Genomic DNA, 8,256 nt, shown 5'->3' on the forward strand with positions numbered 1-8,256 from the left:
TTTTGTAAAGTGTTAACCGTGGTTAAATAATCAGGTTATATTATAATTAAGGTTACCATTTGATTAGTAATTCTAAGTGAGGTTTACCATTGATAATTAATTTTAAGATTGTTTACCACTTGTAAAATGGAGAAAGTGGAGTTCACCATTGATAATTTAGTTTTATTCGTCTTGATGAGTACATTATTAAAATTGAACTTTTATAATATTTGTTAGGGAGAGATTAAAGATATGTAGTATTTGCCATCAAAAATTTGCATCCATATATATAAAGAAGGTATTACTTAGTTTTTTTTTTTTTTTAATTTAAATTTTAATTTTTCTCTTTTCGTAAAATCAAACTTTTACAATATTTTTTAGGGAGAGATTAAAGATATTTGCGATTAAAAATTTGCATCCATATATGTAAAAAAGATAATTATTACTTAGTTTTTTTTTTAGAAAAGATAATTATTGGTTTTTAAAAGTGATTTAAATTTTAATTATTCTCTACCTATATGTCAAAATTCTTAAATCTTATTCGTCACTTTTGCTTAGGTGGCGAGTAAATTTTTTAATTCTAAAATAAATTATTAATCTAATTTTTCATTGGTTGAAATAATACCTTTTCTTATGTGGCGCGCCAAATGCTCCCGAAAAATGCCTACTTGATTTATATATATTAGATTTAAAGAACATAAAGTTGGATGTTTTCTTACTTACAAAACGATTATATGTGATGTTCTTTACAAAATAAAAAAAAATAAAAAAAAAAAAATCGGATACGCATCTAGATTTCTTCCCATCTTTTAAAGGTGAGGAAAAATATTTCTATAAGGCTTAACCAAAGGTTATTAACAGAGAGTTGGATAGCTCGTTCCTACAACTTGTTTACATGAAAGATTGCTAACAGAAAATAAAAATAAACAAGACAACCACCAATCATCTCTGTAATTAATCTTTCAAACTGTACTTATGGCTATCTTAACATCTTTCTTTACACTTCTCATAAGTAAAAATTGTAAAACTATTTCCATAATCTAAGACAATTGGAATAAATAGAAAACTTTGAGCACAGCTCCTCACACCCCTCCTAAGCTGAAATACTTTTAATTGTATTTTATTTTATTTTATTTTTTGTAAAAAACAAATGAAAAGAAAACGATACAGAAAAACTTTTAAGGTATGAAAAGAAGAAAAAAAACTTTTGAGGTGAGTCCAAGAACTATCATGAGCTATCAAAAAGAATACAATTAGACAAAAAGTACAAGTTAGAGGAGTTCAATTCTCCACAGATCATGACTACGAGCAGCTTCATGCATGAAGCGTTAATGGTGTATACTTGCTCTTGCTAAGATGTTCCGGTCAACTTGAAGAAACCCCAAAAAGGGGGGTGATAAGCGAACATCATTTGAGTCAAGTCCTCATTCATGAACAGGTTCCAATCTGTAACACTTGAACTGCAGGCGCACACAACAGAAGGATTCAGCAAGGTGATATGGAATTACATGCATTAGGACTGAAATTTTATTTAACCAGTATTTCATCAATAAGAATTTAAGATTACTTTTGAAAAGTAAAGGCAAAATGTATAAGAAAAGGTGCGAAAGTGTACCTTACATTGAGGCTTCCATCTCATCATTATCCCAATCCCAATGATCCAAACTCAGCAAAAGGCCATATCTGTGGTGTTTGACAAAAATAAAGGTATTAATGCATCTTTTTATATCTAACTCAACTTGTCTGAGATACGAAGATCAAAAGCAATATCTTATACTTCCTCCGTTTTTTTTAATTGACACTGTTTGACTTTTACACTATTTACACAACATGATTTGACTTGCTTTTGTGGTTTATAGATATGATAAAACATATTCATGTGGGACCTTGTTTGAATCATTTCAATGTGTATTTTAATATCCACTTTTTATAATTTTACAATGTTGATAATTAGAGATATTAATCGTTAAAAACATGTGTTGACAAGCGTGATAATAGAAAGGTGTAAAAAAAAAAAAAAAACAGAGGAAGTATATAACTGAACCGGTGTAAAGTGTTGGGTTTGTGGAAACTGAAATCATAACTATGGTAACAATAAATCATAACTGAAACTGAAAGCATTTTTAGTGACACGAAGTGCAAGGAGAAATGTAAAAATAAAAATAAAAATAAAATTAAAATTAAAAAATCTTTACTAAATAAGATGATGTTTTATAACATAGCATCATCATCTATCTTAGCTCAATATGGTAGTGGTAAACCATGCTGACAAAAATTTCACATATGTGTTTCATTCCAAGGCAAAAAGACTGATTATTTATTTATTTTCATTTAATTTTACTACATATTTTATTTTAAGCATCATAATCCTATTCAACTATTCAGAGAGAAACATCTTTCATTTCTTTCAGCTTTTGGACTTCCAACTTTATCCAGTACTATATTCATTGTTGAAGATTTATCACCTACAGGTGCATCAGACATTTAAGAAAGAACCTTGAAAAAATATTGGTAGGAACCGAAACCAGCAATCAGCTTCATGTGTAGACCAAAATGCAATAATTCCAATAATTGTATCATGACTGTAGGCTTATATCATAAAACCAGAAAATTTACAACAGCAAAACTAAAACAAAAAAATGGATGAACACACCCGACAAAATGCTTTGCCTTGGATAAGTCCACAAGGAACTGATCCAAAATGCCGGGAATCATTTGATGCATACAGGTTGTCTCCCTGAATCCAAACATGCCCTTTTGGCACCTGTTCAATTTGTGAAATAAAAAATGAAATGACAGTATACGTTTCCTGCCCTTGGAAAAATGTGAGATTTTCCCACAAAGGCATAATGGTTAATCAAAGCACGGGGAAGACAACTGATCAACATTCACTACTTAACAAGTACTTTTCATTCTCTTGATTTGTCATGCAATGTAAAATTGGTGGTCAATCTAACAAATAGCATCACCACACATTGAGAATTGAGATCCTCAACAAAGTGGAACCCAAGAAGAGTAAAAAGTATACTAATTTATCAGCATAAAACACACAGGGCTATCTCCAACAATCATGCAGGACAACAAAGTATTTTGAAGTTTGAGCACCACCAAGATTTTCAGTGTATTTAGAACCCCATTTGATAATAAAGATAACATGGAACTCAGCTTTTCTCGTGCTTATAAAGAGCCTCATAACAGTCTATTTACAAAAGCCTGTAAGAGCCAAGTGAATTTATTTGTAATCAAATGCTGACAGACATCAATTATCAATTTAGTGCACAAAATGCTATGTCAGCCCAAAACCACACTCTTATTTCAAAAACCTTGCCAGATGATAATAGTGAATCCACATGATGAAAATGACATCAAACATGATAATAAATAAAAACAAAGTAAAACACATATATTATAATTTAGATGTAAGTCCTCAAGACTGGAAAAGATTGCTGGCTAGAAGAGCAAACCATATTCACACCAAAGCATCAACATGGATCTTACCCTACCAATCTATGTTGTGAAAGACTATCCTAAAGAATCCCCCACTTTTCGTTGCCATAATCATACCTTTTCGACAAGGATCTTTTATTACTTGAAAGGTACATTGGAGGGCTACAATTCTAGAACCAAGGAATGTGAAAGGAGATGAGGATATACAAGTCTTGATTATTAAAGAAGGAAAATGCTTAATCCACTACATCTACCCCATGCCTATTTTCCAACAAGATTGATCACTGCTTTCTGCTATACAATACAGAGTAGTGGCATGCTCCTTCTCTAGTCTTCAATTGATGCAACATCTATATTTGATGGGATAACTTCATTCCTAAAAGTTTAAAGGGCACAAGGCGCAAAAGTCTTTGGAGCCAAGAAACAAAGCAAAAGGTAAAGGCAAGTGCCTTTTGCAGGTGAGCCACACATTATATATATATATATATATATATATATATATATATATATATATATATATATATATATATATATATATATATATATATATTAATTCTATAAAAATAGGACTTCAGGGGGAAAAAAAATTATGAGAAAAGGTGAAAGGACCATGTGATCAATAGCTAGGGGTCTTCAAATGGAACCAGGAATGTGGGTTTCTCTCTCCTAAAGTAATAAAGTAATCCTAACCTGTAATGGACCAAGCCCAAGGCCCAAAGCTGCCAATTGCCAAGTTTTACAAGAGAAGAGAAAAGAAGGAAAAGGGGGGGTTCAAGGCTGTCAAGTGTTACCGCAGTCACAGCACAAAAGCAAGGGAGGAGGTGGCACATGAAGACAAAAACAATTAAGAGCTGAAGGTAGCAGTGCAGCAGCAAGTAGTGGAACCATGGCAAGTAGTGGAACCATGGCAAGCAGCATTGGTAGAGTATAGACAAGAGTAGTAGTAACAGCTACTTGTGTACCTTCTTTTATATAAATTAAGTGGAGAGGATTTAGTGAATGTTATGTGAGTAGACTATTTGAAATTGAGACCTGTATTCTAAAGATACTATCTTGGAGATTAACAGACTCAAGCTACTTAGCTATTTCAGTCTATTTTGTGCGTTTGTTCTTTGTTCTTGTTTGACAGTCCTTTTCGTGAGGGTGTAGTCTATTACATAACCATTGCAAGGTCAGGCGGTGTTTTCTTAATAAAATTATCTTACACATTGGTTATTGATGCCTTAAAACAAAGTAAAGATATATCTGGGGACTTCTTTATAAATTTAGCCTTTGGTGACTCACCTTTTTTCACCAATTAGGAACTTTACCTACTTTTCCAGCTAAATATAATAAAAAGCATAATAAAAGTTAGTCCCTTGAGTTGACCAAAAAGTAAGTCCCTTAACACAATTATTATTTGGTAATCGACACAAGTAAGGTAGCTTACCAAAACTCCTTAAGCAATGAATAATCAATAGGAAAATTTGAAATGAATAATCACACCTTTGCTCGATCGGCTCAAAACGAGCCCACCTTTGCCCTCTATTTTCTCAAAATAAGCCTTTTTACCTATGACCTATTGAGCAGGTCCTTTTATTTTATTTTTTTACAAATCTTTCTCCTCCACTTCACCACCTTCTTCCCACCTGCATTCCCTGTCACCACCAACACTACCATCCCCCACTCCTTACCGCATCCAAAGCCGCCACACCACCTTCGTAGCAACTATACACCATCAACCTCAATTAATCACAGCACCTTTCACTCCCACAAACCACCTGATGCACTCTACCACCACCACCACCGAACCGCACACACCACCTCTGCTAACACCGCAAGCCAGCCGCAATAATAATCACACCTAATAACACCAACAGCGCCGCAAGTAAGTCACTTGCAAGCAATTTACGAACCCCCGAATCACCAATTTGACGCACAAGCAGCGGCAATTAGCAATTAATACTCGAATTGCATGGATTCTTTGGGTGGGGCTTTTGAGTGGTGGAGGTAAAGTTAAGGGGGAGTGTTGGTGGGTTTTTGGGGTGAGTTTGGGAGACGAGGTAGTGAGATAGGGGTGGGTAAAGGTTTCTACAGGTGGGTTTCAGACTTTCAGGGTGAATGAAGGTGGTTGTCGTTGGGGGGAGGACAGGGGCAGCAGGCGGAGCGGGGAGAGGAGGCAGGGGCAGTGGTGGCAGCTGGAGGGGGGATGGCCGGTAATGTCAGTGGTTGGGATTGGAAGAGGAGAGATAAAAGTTTTTTTTTTAAATTATTTTCATTTATTTTCTAAAATTGGACCAATTAGAAGGTGACATGTGGCAGTCACCTTCTAAAACCTGTTACTAACTTAAAAAAAGGTCAAGGGCTTGTTTTGAGAAAATAGAAGGCAAAGGTGGGCTCGTTCCCAGAATACGCAAAGATGGGCTCGTTTTGAGCAGATCGAGCAAAGGTGGGATTATTTATTTCAATTTTTCCTAATCAATAATGGGAACCACTCCATAAAAAAGTCTCAAATTCAAAGTAAAATAAACGAAAGGTTATTCAATAACTACCAAAACTTGTAGCCACTACAGTGAGTGTATATCTCAACTGTAAGAGCTCGCAGCAGAATTGTGAGTCTGTGCTTCGACTAGATAATATTTTATTTGGGATTAAACTAAACCCCTATAGACACATATATCATATGAGAAAATAAAACGTTCTTAAATTATATAATGTAGTGTTTGGGTGAAGTGAGCATCAATCTCTTATTTGGCCTTATTTAACCAACAACTTCAAAATTCTTGGACAGGGATCTAGGGGGATATGAATTTTGGCAACAGCTTTCTCACACAGATTGACGAAACTTTCAATTGTTCACGACACTCGAGTTAGTAATACAACATAAACCAACTTATTCTGCTGGTTGATGGTGAGATTGCAGAGAGATTGCGGTTTGGGGGCTGTTATACGTGGGTCGGACGGAGAGGTATTTGCAGTGGCTGTGCATAGGGTAAATATGAGAGTACAGTTCTCAATGCTGAAGCTCCTGCTGCAAGAATGGGGATGCTCCGCTGCTGTTGGCCTGCCAACTCGGGTTTGAGAATGTTGAGCTAGAATGCGATGCGTTAGAAGTTGTTAAAGCCATCTGCTCAAGAAAGAAGGGGAGATCTCTGATTAATCTGATTTTTGAGGACATTTACTTAATTGTTTATTCCTTTGTTTCTTTTTCCTGTAACCATGTCAAAAGAGGTGGTAATGCTGAGGCACATCTTGTTGCTAGTAAGTTCCTGAGGGTGAGGCTAAGCAAGTTTTTCTGAATTCTTTCGCGCATGGTGTTTTAACACTTACAAACCTTGATGTAATTAAGCTTGCTTTAATATTTATTTCCCCACTTTCTTTCAAAAAAAAACATTCTCGACACTACCATCAACAAGAAAATTTAACAGCTATTATTACACTAATACACTCTTCCTCATCCTAAATTCACATATAAATGGCATCATCACCTAAAAATTACCAAATTCAGATAACTAAACAATCAATTGTATTCCCACAAATACTCCAAAGCATTAAACAGAAATCCACAATAAAAATAAATAAATAAGTAAAAACTGCTCATCCAATCAAAACATCTAATTAAGCAAGCAAAATCAAATGTAAAACCACACATGAAAAACAATTCATCCAACAAAAATCCAAAATAAGCAAGCAAAATTCAATGAAATTTTTTCTAAAAACTCACCACCAAAGTCTTCAGAAATCCAGTGTTAGAATTAAAGGAAACAACATCACCCTCCATTCCCAAAATACGTTTCGTCAAAGTTCGTCTAGGGTTTTGCGGAGATTTAACAAGGACAACATCTCCAAGCTCCAAATTCCCAATTCGATGCGAAAATTTATCAACCAATCCCCTCGAATATTCAAAGTTGGAAGCATGCTCGGACCATATACCTGTGAATCAAAACTACACAATTTTCAGAAATAGTATCGAAAATTGATTAATGTGGAAGAAAATTAAGAAGAAAAAGTGAGAGAAAATTACGATTGTGGGAGAGAAGATGTAAGTTTCTGTGATATGAAAGAGACTGAGGAATTTAGCGATGATTATGGTGCGGTTCACTGCTTCTTTGGCTATGCTCCGCCATTGCCGAAGCTTCGACGCGAACATTGTGAATAGTGAGTGTGCTGTCCTGTTACACCAACTGAGGGTGGAGAGAGGAGACTGGATTGTGTGACTACAAGTTTTTAAACTCAACTGCTATTTGTCGCTCCCACCCTTTTTGAATTGAATGGACCACTATATCCTTTATGCAATTTGTGTTATAAAAAGGACCTTGTTTCCCATTTGGACACAATACATGAAACGGTCCTCTCACTTCACGACATTGTTGTCCCGAGCCTCCCAAAATCGGTCCCCACGACCTTGCAACCAAATCGGTCTCACGACCACCTAAATTTTCTATTTTAAAAAATCGTGAAATTTTTCGACGGGTCTTGGGTCATGGACGGCGAGTGGAACATACGTACGCCGGAGAATGCGTCGGATCATTCTGTAAGTTTTTTTTTTATTTTCGGTAATTAGGACATCCGTCTAAAATTTCCTGATGTCCTAGGTACATCCGCCTAAAATTTCCGGATGTACCATGGAACATCCAGAAATTTCAAGCGGAAGATGGGATCCGCCTAAAAAATCCGGATGTTCCATGGTACATCCGGAAATTTTAGGCGGATGTACCAAGGGACATCCGGAAATTTTAGGCGGATGTCCCTATTCATTTTTTTTTTTTTTTTAAATGTTAAGTACGTTTATTTAATTTTTTTTTATGTTAATTCAGTTTTTTTTTTTTATGTATTTTTTTTTCGTGGTCT

The 8,256-nt window shown here is 35.2% G+C and overlaps 1 pseudogene across 1 annotated transcript; it reads right to left on the reverse strand.

The window, feature by feature from the left end:
* Window positions 1-928: 928 nt before the first annotated feature.
* On the reverse strand, window positions 929-7,609 carry LOC145629166 (mitochondrial ATP-independent inner membrane protease subunit 1a-like; annotated as a pseudogene). The gene is made up of 5 exons (XR_014111589.1): window positions 7,430-7,609; window positions 7,130-7,338; window positions 2,633-2,743; window positions 1,595-1,662; window positions 929-1,439 (listed from the first exon to the last, which is right to left on the reverse strand). The product of XR_014111589.1 is annotated as a mitochondrial ATP-independent inner membrane protease subunit 1a-like (transcript).
* Between the last annotated feature and the right edge of the window lie 647 nt (window positions 7,610-8,256).

This window comes from Chenopodium album, chromosome 4 (assembly GCF_948465745.1).
Source record: "Chenopodium album chromosome 4, dcCheAlbu1.1, whole genome shotgun sequence".
In the NCBI taxonomy this organism is placed as follows: Eukaryota; Viridiplantae; Streptophyta; class Magnoliopsida; order Caryophyllales; family Amaranthaceae; genus Chenopodium; species Chenopodium album.